The following is a 19,404-nucleotide window of genomic DNA, read 5'->3' on the forward strand; positions in this document are numbered from 1 at the left end:
TTTTTGTGTTTATTTACTTTATTTGTTAATAAACGTATGCATTGGTGCTTTAACTCAATTTCTAAGTCTCAGTCTCATTCTCACCGGTAACCGCTTGGGCCACAACGCTATCCTGCTACAGCAGGCCTCTAACAATCTGCAACAGATAATTATTTTCAAATAGATTTTTTGCGTTAAGCTGGCTTGAAAGAGCAATTGAGTTTGTCTCTAACAATATGGACCACAAAGACATCAGCACATTCATATGACAGGGCTTACGCACAGAATCTCAAAATTAAAAGGTCAACCAATACATTTACTTCTATTTTACAGAAGCAAGGGAAGGCAGCAAACATTAGAAGTTGAGTCAGCCTCTTGGGTCTATGCTGCATGGCAAAGCTGTTCTCTTTGGCAACTACATTATTTAAATGTAAACAACAAGTGACTAAATGAGGCATTTGCTTTTTCATTTTGCAGTACACTACAAAAAAAGTAAAAGAACAAAAAGGAAAATGCAATTACGCCTTTACAGCAATAACAACTTTGTTTGACGAAAATGTGCTAACATAAATTCAACTCTTTTTCAGGCAAAAGTTTTCAAACAGAGCTTTGGTAATGCAAAGCATTAACAGTTACCCTGTACTTCAGTAATAACTAAGAAAATAATCATGTCATGAAGATAACATCTGGGAGATACTGTGCTGGTGTTCTGTACTCATAAATTTACTGAGAAAATTCCACGCCAACTCAACCAGAAAAGGGACATTTCGTTGCCTGTCCGTCTCAGATTTTCCTAGAAAGATATACCTGGGGGTTTTCTGACATGCCGAGTTCAGAAATGATAGCCATTATTTTTTTGTAAATGTCCCCTTCGCCCTATGTCCTTGCAAAGGTCAACCTAAAGTGAGAAAGGGACCTTGATCAGAAAAATCACCCTGGGTCAATTTAGATGCTACCATGATGTGTAGCACCTTTTTCTACTCATAATGGTTTCAGAACAAAATACTAGTAGCACCCTACTCACTTCTGGAACATTTTCAGACGACGGGTAACTGACGAGTTTTATTCAAACTTCAGCCTAGGGGATGTGGGTCCTAAAATATAAGTATTGCTGTAAGACCCTTAGGTACCAGTCTTCATTAAACCCCCTTGAAATTTGAATTGTTGCTATTTGTACTAAGTTTAGGCCGTAATAACTTCCGTGGGGGGACTCCAAAAAATCATATACAAGCATCAAGCAAAATATTATGGTATCCGTGGATTTTTGAAGTTGGATTTGTCATGCATTCAAGCACTGCTTATGGCCACTTTGGTGAGGCTAAAGTGCCACACAGGTCTATCCAAACTGGCTATTTCTTCAACTTTGCATTCTCTGAGGATTGATCTAGAGGAAAAAGTAACAGTATGTGCTTCCACTGGCACTAGCTTGGAGCTGAGGGGTTATGAACTTGCATATGGGACTTGGGACTTCTTTGTTACGATGACACATTTGAAACTACCAGGTTGAAACTACCAGGTCAGGTTTAGACATACAAAACTGGTTAGGTCCTCCCTTTTTATGATTTCCAAGCAGCTCCTTTTTAAATGGCTGAATGTGGAACTTTTTTATATATATATTTATATATGTCGCATATTAGCAGGGGCTACCTTAATACAAATCCTTTATAAAAAAAAAGAAAAGAAAAGAAAAAAAGAAAATGTATTTATTTTCACACACGTTAGAAAACAATGAGTTGATTATTAGTTACCAACACCTGACTTCATTCAAAACTGTCTTGACAGGTTGCATTCACAGAGGCCAGCATGAGCTCAGTTTTAATACACTGCAGCTATTCTCTCTCACTTGATGTGCCTCCATGTCCTGCAGCGCCTCAGAGGCTCTTACTCTTTTCACTTCAGAAGATTCTCAAGTCTACTTCCTATAATGAGCCTTTCTATACAGTAATTGATGTAAGGGGAGCCAATTTCCCCAGTACATTGACCCTAAGCTACAATAAAAAACATGCTAGTTACATGCCCAAATAATTCTGTATAATTAAAAAAGACTGAAAACTAACATTAAGCTTTTGCAGCAACAGTATAATTAGTGGGTTTTCTGTATGGTGTTTTTGTAGCTTTGTGAATTGATAAATAGATCACTTACAGTCTACAAATAGAAGATGTGTGTGTGTGTGCATGTGTCGGGGTGGGGGGGGGGGGATGTAATTGCAGAAATTGTGCAGAGATAGATATTTCACATGTACATGCCACATTTAACAAACTAAACTTATTTTCTACAAGGGTCTTGCCCCATTGGATTACATTGCCTCCCCCTCCCCCCCAACATATACAGTACCATACCCAGTGATTCAAGCTGATGGGAGTACAAGGGGCGCTCCCCCCACTGCCAAAAGCACTGCCTTGCTAATGCTATCAGTGACAATGTGTTTAAAGATATATAATCTGGCAGCAGTAATGTAAATCATTTTTCATGCAATACTGTTGAAACCAGATAACACGGGCGGGGATATATAGATGCTATCAAGACACTTATTAGAATTAGGAACATATTACTTAGACACCAGGTAATACATTTAATGTTTCCATACCTGTACTTTCTGAAGTTCTGCTGGGTGGTAATGGAAGGAACAGAACTAATGCATGTCCATGCAAAGCTTTGCCATGCATATTTACTCAATCAAAAAAAAAAAAAAAAAGAAGTTTGTGGGTGGTCAGATCTTAAGATTCTGAAATGTAAAAACAAAACAAAACAAAACAAAAAACAGAACACAAAACAGCACGAATTCATGTATCTGGAAGATAGCCAAGCCTCAAATGATTGTAGCGACATCCATCTATTAACAGTTTAAAGCTTGAATAGTTCAATACAGTACAGTCATACCCTTTTCCCCTAAATCTGAGTGCTTCCAATCCCTTTCTGCAGTTCTGTTTAACCTTAAAATGCTCTGTAGAGTTCTAGTTAAGAAAAGTAAGTTTTTGTTTGAATAAGATGCTACAGCCACAAGGCTAGGCAGATGTAGAGACCTTATTGATTTATGACAAAACACCCATACAACCAAGACAGAAGTACTTTATTAACTGATGGTACATGTGGGATACTTCTGGTCGTTACTCCCAATTCAAAACCATCCCCACTACTCCTGCCTCAAACATAACTAGCAACAGATCCTAGATCTTTATGGTCAGTTCAATTATAGCCACATTATTGCTTGTGTGAGGTAACAGATTAGTATTAGATTAGACATAAATTTGCTCAAGAATGTAGTGAGTTTACACATTTACTGTATAACCTTGTTTCCATTGCTGTAGTTGTACTCTGTTTCTCACATCTCCACCTACTCTATGTTGTCCCTCCTACACCTGAAGGCCTATGTGTATGAAAGTGTAGCCAGAACAAATTAATAATGACTAGCCCAGGAATTACTGTATGCTACTGTATAACAAATCACTTTCGAATAGGTACTGCAGTTCATCCTCTGAATGGAAACTGTTATCCCCTCGCATGTTTGTGCGGATGTCAACAAGTTACCGACCTCTGGAGGACAAAGGTCAGCCCTGCAGGGGTCTGCCTTTGAGCTCACTGGGTGCCTGGCCAGCAGGGTTCACTGTAGAGCGACGAGGAGAAACAGTCCCCAGCACTTTTACCACCCTAACTAGTGTTCGAAAATTTTATTGCCCGACATGCCCGGGGCATGTACAGATTTCGGTGGGGCATGTAAAAAAATTGAATCGGGGACCTACAATTTTTCAATGCCCTAAAACAAAAGCAAGCGATTACTTTATTACAGATTTAAACTTCCGTATTTGCTCCCACATCACTTTTTTTTTTTTTTACCTACATCACTTCCAGCCCGCATCTCATGTGTTCTAGTATTGCGCTCCTGTGCACCTGCGCAAGCAGCAGAAAATGTGATACCTGAGTGTTTTGAGCTGCTGTTGGTTAAGCTGTTCTTCTGTCGAAGTGAAAACGGATTGTATTTGCAATGGATTACCGAAACTGGGGGGAAATAACAAAAAGCGCACAGATGCAGCAAAATTTGAGCATTCTTTAAAGTTTATTTTAAAATAATTGTATTTTGTATTGGGATTTTTCTACCCTTGCTAACTCACGGGAGCACCAGAGCCAATGCTACGCTCCCTACGCAGCCCCCAGCGAAGACTGGCTTACTTCGCACAGCCAGGACGGAAACCTGCACTGTATGACTCGCCCTGTGCACCGTGCGGCTGCGCTTGTACCAGGTGAGCAACTCGGTGACCCCCCGAAATGGGCATTTTTATCTCTTTTATACACATTCTCACTGAGTTACACAGCCATTTTGCACGTAAACACCACCTAAACTGGAACTCTTTTCTTATCACATGTGGTTTATGTATCATCTGCTACTTATGGAGGGAACACCTCCTCAGAATTCTGTGCACTTGAGCTACAATGATCCATATGTGATTGACAGTAACAAAAGCCCATCGATGCACTATTCCACACTGGAGCTGTTCTGGGATTAGCAGGTTGACGAGTTCCTCAGGTACCAAAGTTAGCAACCAAAATATGAAGATTATATCCAATTGCACACCAGCAATATCCTGTCTTAAATACAATACTGTGAAACATAGCGGCATTTTAATAAATCACCTGCTTACTCCAGTGTTTAGTGTTTGTTAGAAATAATCCCAGGTAAATTAGTTCAGAATTCCATTAAACAGGTATCTATTTAAACTGAATTTACAGCCCAGTTCTGGAAGTTATAGACAGTACTTCCAGTTTATCTTCCTGCATGTCAGTTCAGAATTCCTTTCTAATATGATAAATGTCATGTTAAAATTGTATTATTGAAATACTTATGTCAAAGATGCCTGGGGCTATAAAGTGCAGCATGCTCAAGAGTAAGTCGGAATTGAAAAAAGATTTACAAGTTCCTACACGACATTGTAAAATGCAAGCCGTAACATCTTTGGGAAAGCACAGCAAGCATCAATTGAGATTTACAGCCTGCTTGATTCAGAATATACATGAGCTGTTTTGACAGAGTAACAAAAAACAATATGAAATTGTTAATCTTATATCTACCACACATATCCATATAAACCATAAATACACTTACTTCAGGGAAAAAAATCTTCTTAAATGTACAGTCACAGCAATGTTAGTCGATTTGGAATGTTGATGTTACCACACCGCCATCATGTGATACTTTTCAATATTTTGGAAATGTGCGTTCCTAGCTTGGAACGTCTGGAGGAGGCAACATCGTTCCTTGGGTCAAAATACGTGAGATTCAAGGGACAATTTGAAAAATCATCTTAATGAGACAGAAATTTACTTCCTTTTCTCCTGTAATCCCATTGATAGATAGATTGACAGATATTTTGCAAACAGAACGGTACCTGTATATTTATTCAAAATAAACAAACAAAACAAACAAAAGCCTAACTCCTTCCTAAACTATACTTTGTAAGTCATAAACTATAAACTGGACGGCTAAGCCGCTTACCAGCAACAAACATACATACTTCTGCAAGTATAACACAATACCTTTGTCAGGTCTGTGTCCCACACAGGTCTCTTTAGAGGCCTTAGCCTTCACAGACACAGACCAACCATTTTGACCTGCTTAAATACCTTACTTAATTACGTTAATTCCAGGTGATTCTGGCACAATAAAACAACGATCAATTAAACAATTAACCCTTAACCAATTAAACATGTGGCTGTGTTAAAACATCCACAAAACACTTTCCCCAGTGTGTAGGGACTTGCCCTGTCACACATCCTCCCACTTGTGCACAGCACACACGGCCATTCCACGGCCACCTCACCTCCTCCCCGGTCTCAGCGGCTTCTTTTTTTCCTGCTCTTGGGCTTCTCCTTTCAGCTCGGGAGACAGCGGGGCTTCTCCTTCCGGTTTTGCCGACAGCGGCAGCTCCAGTCTCTCTGGCTCTGTGTACTGGCAATCTTGCCATCCATGTCCAAACTCTTCATGGAGTCCGCACCAGTAGGGCGAGACATCAGGGCATTCTCTCCAGCGGTTCCCAACAATACTCACACCAGGGAGATATGTGAACAGGTGCTTCAGGCTGCTGGTGCTTGTTTGGCAGCAGCGACTCTTGCTCCGACGACAGTGACTCTTGCTCCGGTAGTAGCAACTCTGAGCTACTATCGCTGTCTGCGGTTGGCCTCTCGCTGTCGGCAGTTAGCCACCTGTTGCGCTGCCAGTAATTTTGCCATCTGCTCCTGCCGAGCCTGAATGCTTTCCTGTTGCGCAGTTTACCATTCTTGCATGCATGTTTTCCCTTCAGCCTCAGAACCTTGGAGGACTGGGAAGGGCCAACACGAATTACCTCTGACCTATCACCCCCACCATAGATATTCTATCAGATGCAAGTGACACTGGAAAAACAAATGAGACACGGACAGCACTTTAAACAAATGTCAGGATTACTATAATTCAAGGTCTTGAACACCTGCCTAGTTAACCTCGGGGTGTGGAATGTCTGAATCAGAAAATAAAAAGGCAAGTGTTTTAAGTGAGGAATGTGGTTTTTGAAATGGTAGAAACAGGTAGCAACAACCGAGATTCCAAACAAGCATTCAAATTCAAAAGAACAACATTTAGCGTGCTGCATAATTGAAAATGTTACTTATTTTGGACATAAGTGAAGCTGTGTACTTATGCTTTGTCATGACAAGACTTCATGTTTTAATAGTGCTGGGACAAATATCAGAATATTCAAACATATTTTTTTGACATGTATTCGGATACAAAAATCAGATGTTCGTATTCACTACAAATGACAAAAATATCTTACACTTACTGTCTCACCAGAATTTGCGCAACAGTTAAAAAAAATGGCAAATGAAAAAGAGCGCCATGTGATATGCGAGATGAATAGAGGCTCAAGAGCTGCTGTGTTGATCCCGTGTTATATTATATTATATATATATATATATATATATAAACACAGGATCAACACAGCAGCTCTTGAGCCTCTATTTAAGTTCCAGTAAAAAAAGTAAAAAAAAAACAGATTATGCACGTACACACATAATGATCTCTATGGAAAGCCAATAGGGACAAAAAAGCGTTGTCCTGCATTAGAGTCAGAATCTCATGGGACAGAAAAAAGGCAAGCACGTCATTCTGAAATGCCTCACTTAAACAGTACCCAACTTCCTGAAAATGTTGTGTAGTGATTTTTATATATATTGTATTATATATTTTTTGTTGCGACTTTCTTTTATGTGGAATGTAATAAATGAGAACCAAAATGGTACGTTTTTTTCCCCTTCACTTTACAATGCCATTTCCAATTTGTTTTATTTGAAGTGTTTAAAGTTAAATTTCAATTTTCGTTTGCTTGTTCAGCTACAAAAAGACACACGTAAACCTCATGTTATTACTTTATGAAAATGTTTTCATGGCTACTGTTTACTGAGAAGAAACGACAATGGCAAGGAATGAAAAAAAAGAAAAATAAATAAAATGCTGTGTTAATGTTATGTACGCTTTATTTCGGGAATAAACAAAACAACGTTTAACTTGAACTGCTATTTGGTGTTTTGTATTATTATTTTATTTCTTAGCAGACGCCCTTATCCAGGGCGACTTACAATTGTTACAACATATCACATTATTTTTACATCCAATTACCCATTTATACAGTTGGGTTTTTACTGGAGCAATCTAGGTAAAGTACCTTGCTCAAGGGTACAGCAGCAGTGTCCCCCCACCTGGGACTGAACCCACGACCCTCCGGTCAAGAGTCCAGAGCCCTAACCACTACTCCACACTCACACAACTTATTCTTTACTCCTGTGATATTTTTCTATTTTAATTTGTTACATATTGTAAGATCTTGCTTTAAAATAAAGGCACAAACACAGGGGCCAAGCCTACACCCCCTGCCCCTGCTGCTATCTCTGCCTGCATTCAGGCTTTTATTACTTTTTGAAAAACAAACAAATATCCTAACGAATATTTAAATTATGAGCGGATATCTGAACATGTAAATCACGTGTTTGTCCCAGCACTATGTTTTAATACCACCTGTTTCCACACAGTTCTAGACACTATCATATGCACAACATTTGATTGATTTGGAGAAATAAGAAATCAATCATAATTTCCCTTTTTCTTTTGCAACAAAGGGGGAGTAGGGGTAAGTTAGCCCCATTATGTTATAAAATGTCTCCTTTTGTGGATATGACTAGTGTTATGCACATATACAACCACATACAATATTTAATGTTATCACTGGAGCTGATTTTTTTTTTTTTAATCATTTGTTTACATGTGACAAGTACTTTGGAGATGACATAAAGCTTGTTACACTCACCCCACATCCTTTTGTGAAATATAAAATATAGATCTGAATTATTTTAAACCACTCCTACAGTATGTCCAGTAGGACAGGTGTAAATCAAGGCCCAGTGTTGAAAGGTTAATTATAGTATGGCAGACAGTTTTGAATCTGGATCAAACAGCATTTCCTCTATACATAAACACAGGTGAGGGACCTATGGATTATGTCAACTTATTAGTTTACACACTCCACTCATCAATACAAAGGGCATTGCATCTTCAACAACATAACTTCAATAAACTCCCAGCAGCCTCTACATTTTAACAGAGAGTGGTTTGCAGCATTTGACACATCAAAGAAGAAAGCCAAACAGATACAGCAGTCAGGCAATGTCACAAGTACTCCAACAATCTAGACGGCTACATCAGACCAGAAGGAAAATTACACTGTTTTATAAAAATTACTTTAAATGGTACAGCAAAGTTAAAAGGGAACAAGCACAGAGTGTGGCCTGAATCCTGTATTTCACATGAATGGTGCCTGGTGCAGTGTATACTGTTGGTAAGACATGTGGGGACACAACAAAATACTGTAGGTTGTGTCTGAGACCAATCAAAAACTACCATTTCTTAAAATCAATGATGTTTTAACATTTTTAAAATCAAGTCAGAGCCAGTGTTAATAAGTAACTGCTTAAAGTAGATGGAACATGCAGAGCCATGGTCAGGATTTGCAAGATAACTTAGGTGCAGCACCTAATTTCCAATGGGGTTTCTCACTACTACTTTTACACAAAAGCAGAATCAGCAGGTGACTGAACTCAACAGTACAATATGTGCACTTTGTTCACAGTGGAATGGATTCCTAGCCTCTGCTCTAACCATTAACAGTCTGCTAAAAAGGGCAAAGGGTTCACAGCCTAGCACAGGATTAATAAAATAGTACCTTAAATGGGAATAAATCATCACAGTGGTTGAGAGAGATCATTAAAGAGGAATACAGTTCATTTTAAAATCGTCAATCTCCAGATTCTAATTTGGTGTTGCTACAGGCCAGACTACAGTTTTTGCATGAAAAAACAGAAAATGGTTGATAATGTACTATAGACATAATCAAGCTGTATTGAACCACTACTGACTTGGTTTTGGTAACCACTATGCATATTCTGAAACCTAACATCAAGAAATACTGAAAGCAATGTTAAGTGAACCAGTGAGAACGTATTGATTGAAGAAAAAAAAAGATCACATTGGCAGTTGTGAAAATCCTCATGTCTACATACTGGTCCTTTCAAGTACTGTAGCAATGAACGTTTAATTTAAAAAAAAAAAGGTTTCCCATAACTTCAAAGAACAAAATCCTATTCATAATTCTATGCCTTGTTTGTATTACTATTGAAATAAAGCCAACTATTGCTGTAAATTATTCTGCCATTCCTTATTCTGGCTAGCATTCAAGTGCTAGAAGGCTGTGAAGAACAGAATCTTGCATGAAACTGCAAATCACTGCCGAGTTCTTCTATAGTTTGTTTTTCTTTGGATTTTAAGAATGTAACTGAAACAAAAACGGGGGCAAAAAACTCCAATAGATGAAGCTGTATTGTCTACCTAACCCTCAGGGATAAGCCGCATTATTATTATTATTATTATTATTATTATTATTATTTATTTATTTATTTATTTTTTAACTGTTAGAGCATTTTACAGTACCAGAAAGTTTCTGGTTTGCTCTTTAAGAAGTAAAGGTTAGGTACTTCTGGTTTGCTCTTTAAGAAGTAAAGGTTAGGTACTTCTGGTTTGCTCTTTAAGAAGTAAAGGTTAGGTACTAATAGGTGGTTGTTGCAATCCAGGATGCAGTATTGCATGTATGACAACCGCTACATAAAATGTAGAAGATTCATATTTAATCTTACATACACATGTTGAAAGCTGATTTAAAGTGTTTGTGTTGAAACGTGGTCTCTAATATAAATATTAGAGGTCAGCACAGGTTCACGAAATCCCAGGTTTTAAATTACTTGACACTACCCGGGTTTTGATTTATTAATTTGAGAATTTAAAGAAAATGTAGAAAATATGACAATACAGTTGTAAGAGTGGGTCTCTGGCCGACGTAATAAAGACAACATTAAAACAAGCTTTTGCATTAAGCGTTTTCTTAACTGACAGGATATCGATGTTTTACAGAAAACTATAACACACAGCGAGCGGCAATTACGCCTCAATAATAACAACTGCGGCGACTATTCTTCTCAGGAACTAATTCGGAAACAAAACAACATCCTGTTGGGTTTACGTCAGTGATAACATAAACCCATATAACCATGTGGCTTCAATTCCAAGACCGTAGTCAGCTATAAGGCACAGGCCTCGGATAAAATCATACTAATAATTATTTATTTATGCTCTTTTATACTTTGTTAGTGATTTTGCCACAAAATAAAATGCATTTCATCCTTTGGGTGCATACATTAATTCCCAAGTCCTGCTGATATCTACAGCCTGTGCAGTGCTCTTCACAAATGTTTACTGTCATTGCAGACTATAGTGACACCGTATGGCTCACTTCATGCCACCATAGCTAGTTAAACACGTTTGAATGGCTTTGAAACAACCGCAAATTATTTACTTTATTTATTTATTTATTTATATTTTTTTATACAAGGTGAGGCAAAGTACTGTAATAATGTTGATTAAAGTAGATATCAGACTAATAAGGAATAATACATTCCGGTAGCACGCAGTTTAGCCAACCCAGCTTATTATTCCAACGCTAAATCGCTAGTGGAAGTGACTTGTAAACTGCAGTTTAGCAGACCCAGTTTATGCAAAGTTGAACAATTGTAACAATAGCTTAATTGTGAATATTACTATGTCATTTTAGGTAGGGGTGTGGGGGATTGCCCCCGATAGAAACTGCTCCTCACTATACATCAGTGCCTCTGTGATTTTTCATGGCTGGCTACAGCTCTGGAATGCTTTATCTGCAGTGATTGTGCAGATATAATTTCTTCCCCAAAAATGTAATAAGTAGCCTTTATTTAACAATAAATAAACAAATAAAAAAGGATTGTGAGCTGTGTTAGTGAAGTAGATTAACAAAGAAAAAGCATACACTCCAAAATGCATAGGTGCAAAATTAAATCAGTATGAGAAAAACATTACTCACACACTTAAGAAACGTTTACCTATTTTGTTTCGGGTTAAATACAAAATATTTTTGCTTCCTACTTTGAATGAAATATTTCCTTGGCAAAATCCGTTGTTTCCTGCTTTGGTAAAGAAATTCCACACAAGTTTCCTTTGCTAGATGCCATGTTTTGAAACAACAATAGCGGAATATGGCCAATAGATGTCGCAAAGAATCCCGCAGTATGAAGCGCATTTAACATTAATAATAGCTGTATTCAAACTGAGATGTTTTATGATTATTATTTCAATGTTTCCAGTGCTTAAAAAGGATACAGAAGTCTACAACATCCAAAGGAATTAAATGCACATGTACAATATAGTATTTAAATATGTATTATGTACTTAAAACATTAATATATGTGATTTTTTAAAATTTTTAATCATTACCCGAAAAAGAACTGGGTGCCTGGGTATTTTTCACGGCGGGTACCCAGTTCCAGATTTTCTACCCGTGCCGACCTCTAATTATATACCATATATATATATATATATATATATATATATATATATATATACACAGTATATATATTACACACACATATACACACACACACACACACAAACATATGTTACACTCAGGTCAGGATTCGGTTAATCCTGACCTGGACCACCATCACAAAGCGATTTACAAGATGCAGTAACAATACATTCATTAAATACAGTGAGAAATGCATAATACCACTGCCACTGACTCATTGTGTGACCCTGAGCAAGTCACTTAACCTCCTTGTGCTCCGTCTTTCGGGTGAGACGTAATTGTAAGTGACTCTGCAGCTGATGCATAGCTCACACACCCTAGTCTCTGTGAGTTGCCTTGGATAAAGGCGTCTGCTAAATAAACAAATAATGATATACAATACATACTCGTTATAACGAACCTGTTGGCGTCCAAGCCTTTTGTTCGTTATATCGAGAGGTTTGTTATAGCGAAAGGACAATCAAAATGAACGATAAACTGTTGGAGTAAGTTAATGAGATGAGATTGTAGAATTACATGTACCTGTTTGTCTCATGTATGCAGTATTCTGCATTTGCTTTATCCTATTCGTTAAAGAATTAAAGCACAGTACAAAAAGCAAAAATGCCAAACTGAAGCTGAACTTTTATACAAAATCAATTACATAAATCGTTTCAAAGTGCACCAAATTTTACTCCAACACGCAAGAATCCCAAACTGAGCTTTTATTCCAGATCAACCCGACATGAAAAGTTAATCGGATCTTCATGTTGTTTTTTCTTTAATCAATTTTGCTTTGCTGCATGGTTGCTGAACAAGCCAAAAAAAAGAGTGCTTTTTGACAACTTATATTCACGACAGATATGCCTATGTTTCCTTTTTTCAAATGATCAATATAGTTTCCAGCATTTCAGAGGCGTAGTTACACAGCGCACACTTCTTAAGACAAAAGACTTGACTTCACTGCAGAGGTGGCATCACGTGCGTACAGACAGGGATGTTGACAATGTGTGTTTATATTATTGTTATAATGAGGGTGTACTGTACATCTATTTTAGTAGTTAATGTGTATCTGTAATAAAACAACATTTCTGAAATAAAATTATAAAAAATAAGAATTTCACGGGGCTCTAACTATGGCTATACAACTAAAGATGTTTATCATTTTTAGATAATGTCAAGTAAACAAAATGTATTTTTCAAGGTGGTCTTTGTTTTATTTTGACTGCGTTTTCAAAACATTACTTTTTCTCAAAACTAATTAAAATTCTGATCTCATACAAATGTATCGCTGACCCTTGAAAAAGTATTTCTGCTTAAATAACTACATTTCGACGGTCAAGTCTATTAATCTGGTGAATTGCAAAACTGCAAGACGCAGACGTGCTTCTTAAAACATTCAAAGTCTGGGTTTTTGGAGGGTTTCGCTGGTATTTTGCCAGAAGGTAAATCTACTGAATGCAGTCACAATTGGCACCAGTATGCTTTGAATTTTTTTTTTTTATATAATGTAACACGACTGGTAGTGTGGTGCTACTGGTCACTGACTTTTTGCTCTCACAGACTGGCACGGACTCGATGCGTATTCAGGTGAATGAACTTTATTTACAATATTTACACAATTATGCAATTTCTTCAGCAGACTATTGCCCTGTACAGGCCACTGACTGACTCACTTCTTCGCCCCTCTCTAAGCTACTTCAAGTCTACCACGGTACTACAGGCTTCGGCCTGTGGAATGTCCCGACTGGGCGACACTAGTCCTCAGAAGCAGCCTCTGGCCGACGTAGTTGTGGATACAGGTAAGTAGTGTAGAGGTTCCCTCTGCTGGAGTGATTCAGTAACACAGGTAAGCGAAGAACCGGCTCCCTCTGGTGGAGTGAGCCAACAGCACAGGTGGATTGAGGACAGGCACCCTCTGGTGGAGTGATCCAACAGCACAGGTAAGTTGAAGCCAGGCTCCCTCTGGTGGAGTGATCCTGCAACACAAGTAAGCACAGGACTGGCTCCCTCGTGTGCAATGGTCCTGAAAACACAAGGAAGTAAAGATGGACTCTCTCCTAGTGGAGTGGCGAAGAACACACGTGAGGAGAGGGGGACTCCTAGTGGAGTGATCCAGAAACACAGGTAGGTACAGGTGGGGTTCTCTCTGGCTACCACCTGCAACGTCCACAACATATACCAATGGCTCCCTCTTGAGGAATGAGCCAGGAGCACCAGTATTTGTATCCAGGCTGTGGGGAGGGATCCCCTCCAGCCAAGACCCCTGACGTCCATGGATGGAAGTTGTGTCCCTTAACAGAAGGCGGAATGCTAGCGCTTTCACTGTATAACAGATGCAACACGAGTTTTGTCCAGACAAACAATAAACAATGTCTCGCAACCAAAATCTGGTGTTTTCAGTTATTTCTTTCAGCCCTGAGCTGAGTGTAGCTCGCTGCTCCTGCAGCGCGTAAATATACAATACTCGTTCAGTCCCCGGGTCGTATACACAACACTTGTCTTTCAGCAGAACAGCTGCTGTGACGGCGCACAACAGAACACCGCAGGATTTTTGAATTAAACACAGTGCAACCAGAATGAATTACAGCTGGTAAAACACTTTAGAAAATAAATAAACTGTGCAAAATAAAAGACTACCTCAGCAAGAGGAAAAACGCACTCATTTTAAACTGAACAATGATTCACTATCTAAATGCAACGCATTCACTTTACCTTCCGATACTTTCAGGAACCAAAACACACTTTTGCTGGCTTCACCAGGCAGGACAATCAGGCGGTGTTCCCCACGATCACACATCGCCCCGATTGTTCTGCCTTGTTTCCTTATAAACCCAGTAACCCCTCCCTACCAATTTGTACTCAGGCTTCTGGGTTGTGTAGTTTCTACTATGGCACCGCCATTTCTTAAAGGCGATGCTGCCCTTTCCATTACAATATATACAGTGTGTTTTGGCACCTTTCCAGTCTTTCTCGTCCACAGTACACATGAGAAAAAAAAGTATTAGTCAAGATGCATCCTGAAGGTATTTGAAACAAATCCAGCTTGTGCGACTATGCAGGAAGAGAGCAAGCTTCTGCAGCATTAATTGCAGGGTATGCATGAAAATCCAGCTCATCATGAGCATTTTTAACCTCACTTTTTTTTTTTTTTTTTGTTACATAAGGAGAGACAAAAACATGTTAATTCATGCACCTACACTTTCATCACCTAGCATCACAAAGGGGTAAGTATGTGAAACTGATATTGAATGTGGCGATGCCATGACTTTATAAGGGATATGTGTTTACCCCATATTGTAGCATCTAGTCAAAAATAAGGAGGAACAAAATACACCAAATAAAAGGAAATGCTCTTTTTCAGTAATAAGTTTACATGTACTGGTATACAGTAATACAAGACCAAATTTGTAACCATTTCAAAAAAATGGATGTTGTTGTTTCCAATAACCTTAGACTGTGGTTACCTTGGTAGTCTGGGAGTGTAGATATAAGGGAAATAGAAATATTTAGCCAAGGTGAAATGAAATACAAATTCATTTTTGGGAAAGGAAAATAATATTAAACAATCGTGTTTAGTTTACTGTACTGAGTATTCTCACTTAGAAACTGCAAGCAGTGGAACAAAGATTTAGTAGTTCTGTATGCAGTATGTATAAAGAAAAGTTAGCTTTTTTATATTTGCATATATAATTTTAAAAAGGTAACACCTGCTGTTTATCTGTAACTCAAACTTGGCCTATACATACTCAAGGTATTCGGCAGCTAACTGCAAAAAATGCTGGGAGTTCCATGTACTAAATCATTGATACAGTACTTCAAAGGAAACTCATATTTTGAGGCATTTCTGAATTGTGATAAATTGGCAAGTAATACAATGTTCCTTGTTAAGTAAACTATACAAGAGAGCTAATTTGAAACAAGTATTACTGTATATTGCTGCCAGGATAATAATAATGTAATGCTTATTTATGTATTTATATGAATGTGGCTTTAAGTGGCAGATGCTTTTCACAGATCTTTACTAATACAATATTGGGATCTTAGGAAGCAGCACATAATCTAATGATGATCAACCTTCGGAAAACCTAAACATGCTCATCACACTATCTCCCCATCTAAGAGAAGAATACAGCATGCTGTTAGAGATGGCAAGGGGTTACCTGCTGGGTGATATGTCAGAGAATGTCTCCTTGACAAGATCAGTTAATGTCTAAAATACGGGCTGTGTAAATGGTACAATTTAGTTTACTGCGGGTAGTGTACACGTAGACATTTTGGTAAATGTGAAAGACCTAATAATGTAAATGGCAGTGTCATGGTGGATAACGTATACAAGCATATTATAAATGCGAACAAGTGCCATTTAAATACTCACCCGCCTTCACTTTCAGCCTCCCCCGAGCTCAGATGCTCCTCTCTGGGTACCACTGTTCTTTTCCTGCGTGTTGCTCTGTGCAGGGGACTCATCCTGCGTGACTCAAGCTTGCCCCGCAGCCCTTCCCTCACCTGCTTCTGCAGCTTGGGGATGCCTTCCTTCAGGCTCTTCACCTCGTCTTTCAGCTCGGACACACACAGGATCAGGGTGGTCAGCTTTTCCAGCATCTCCGCCTGCTTCTCCTGGAAAAGAAGCATTGCCCCCCCCACTCCAGTCATCCGGGTATTATTTGCTAAGCTATAATACCCTGACTGCCCTTAGTCACTTGTACTTATCCCAGAGCTACATAAGTTCAGGAAGGAAGTTTATGATGTTTTTAAACTACCAACCAGTGTACTGATACAAGTAATACAGTCATGGAACATTAACAGTACTGTATTCATACCCAATTACAAATCTTGAAAAATGTATTTATCTTTCTACTGTATATAGTTTGTACATTACGTAAGGAAGGCAACTTAAAATATGGGAGAGCAAGAAAATTGTAAACATGTTCATGCTCTAAGATCCCAACACCCAGTGTGAGACATTGATTTAAAAAGGGCAGGGATGGGTTTTGTTGGCAGTGCATTGGTTGTGTGCAGGAAGGGGAAACACACCTGCGTGGCTGGTCATGGGGGGGCATTTTTCATTCAAATATGTTTAGTTATATTGTGATGTTATGGAGCACCAAATTATTATTACACTGAAAACAATACATACAACGGTATGAACATGTATTTATTTTATTTTTTTATTCATATCCATTAAGGCCACTTCGTCTATTTAACTATCGGCTATAAAACAGATACATTACCTAACAGTGGTTGTTATAATAGAATATGTATTTTTTAGCAAACGATGCACTTCTGTTTCAAAACCTGTCTCATCATTAGCTCTTAAGCGGCTTCAATAGGACAGTGAGACGAGCTGATTCTAGACCAAACCATTCGAGAAGGTGGAGTGGAGGAGTGTTACACATGTAAATCATGTGTTACGCATGTTAATCATGTGTGTATGAAACGGGTTGTGAAAATATGTACAGTATTTCTTTAAATTTATCTTTAATATAAATAGCTGTACAAACAAGTTCAACGTTCTTACTTTTATCTCTGCAGCGCCTGACATTAGCAGGCCACCACTTTATTTATTTTTTGACAGTTCTGTGTACAGCACTAAACCTTCCTCCAAACCCCACCAGCGCTTAGAACTATAGTTCCGCCTCCCCACTCAAGTGAAGCAGAGTAGCACTAAAAGGCGTTCTTGCTGTCACATACGTCATCGCCTTGGTCCGGCTTCTGAGGGGAGGAGCGTTGAAATGCTTCATTCATAAATTCAGTTCAGATCCTTTGTGTACATTACCCCGCTTGGTCTTGCAGAAAAGAAATGTTGCACGTAGGAGTAAATACTTTGTGTAAAGTCTAGGATACAATATGCACCGGTTATTTATTTATTATCCATTTTAGGTCTGATGACTAAAACATGTGCTGTACACAGGTTTCAGGGCCGCTTTGTCTTGCTGTTAGAAAAATCGTTAATATTTATGATGTGATACATTTCAAATCATAATTCAATGGGCTGCACTGTCATTCGTTTTTTTTTTTTTTTTTTATTAATTTTTTTTTAGCCATGCACAATTAAGCAATTTTCCTAGCATATCCTTATCCTTATAACTATCTTCAGCAGTACCACATAGATCCCAAGTTTCATCAACTATGTTGCTAATGAGTGTGGGGGTAGGGGGTTCCAATTTGAATTATGAACTCATTAATGAATGGAGCTTACATACAATCATATGCTGATAATAACAAACTTCAGCTTTTTACATCACCTAAACAGTGATCTTACATAAGTTTTATTTTGAGAGTTGTACAAGGACTGTTGCAGGTCTGCAGGTTTTACGAATCTGAGCCCGAGCCACGAAATGTGGGTCACTTGGGTGGTCTGTGCCACTACATTGCCATTGAAGATCATTTGGTAACTAAAGGCACCCATATTTATTTAAATAGAAGGTTCTGCTCCATTACCTTAGCATTCAAATCAAGGCAACAAGAATATCTTAAACATTATGCAAGTTTCAGATTGTTGGAATGAATAATTGAAGAGCTTATCTTGTTGCTCCATCTTTACCTATACTTATATACAGCATCTGTAATTCAAATGTCGAGTTGTGTTTGTTGCAAAGATTTGGAATAGCAGGGTGTAGAAAATCACTTAATGAGAATACCCATTGCTGCTAATACTAGTTGTTTGACATGGTTCTTTATCTGTTATGCCTCCTTTAATCAGGACGTCAGTTAAAGTACTTCTGCCCCCATTGGCAAAGTGGACAGGATCCTTGATGGGTCTCCAAAGCTTGGCTCAGCTGTAAGGCAACACAGCTGCTGAAGAAAGAACTTCGATCTTTGAGGATTTATTCTTATATGTTTTGAAGAGGGCAACCTGGGGACCAACTTATTAGAACAATAGGAGCATCTTTCTAGGAAGATTATCCATACCTGAATTATTTTGTGCAGATACTGCAGAAGGCTCTGGCAGGAGCACACAGGATCAGTGTGAATCAGGCTTTAAGCTCTCAATGACAACATGGTTTATTTTGTCTATGTACACAGGGTTGTAAACTTGGACATTGAGACAAGAAAAGCTTGTGCTCAGAGAGATGTAGTTGACATGCATATTTATTTGGTGAACTTTATACTTTCTCAGTGTAGGGCACACGCCTACTGTATGAAAGGCTCTACATGGTCTCCATGAGCCACCCACTGTAACTCTAAGCAAACTACTTTGAGTCACCTTTTAGAAGAAGAATCGGTTAAGCTCAAAATTTGGAGAAGCTCAAAAACTGGAGTCTATCAAAATACCTTCTTTCAAACATATCGGTAGACAGATAGATAGAGCTATGTCCAAAAGTTTTGCATCACATAAAATGTTTGGATTGAGACAATTAAATAATAATAATAATAATAATATATTATTATTATTATTATTATTATTATTATTATTATTATTATTATTATTATTATTATTAACAGTATCTCATGTTAGATTTCCAAATGTCACAT

General features: G+C 38.2%; 1 pseudogene; it reads right to left on the minus strand.

Moving 5' to 3' along the window:
• LOC117411281 (regulator of microtubule dynamics protein 2-like) overlaps positions 1 to 16,581 on the minus strand; it is a 59,939-nt pseudogene extending 43,358 nt beyond the window's left edge.
• Positions 16,582 to 19,404: the final 2,823 nt, after the last annotated feature.

This window comes from Acipenser ruthenus, chromosome 6, assembly GCF_902713425.1.
Source record: "Acipenser ruthenus chromosome 6, fAciRut3.2 maternal haplotype, whole genome shotgun sequence".
NCBI classification, from domain to species: Eukaryota; Metazoa; Chordata; class Actinopteri; order Acipenseriformes; family Acipenseridae; genus Acipenser; species Acipenser ruthenus.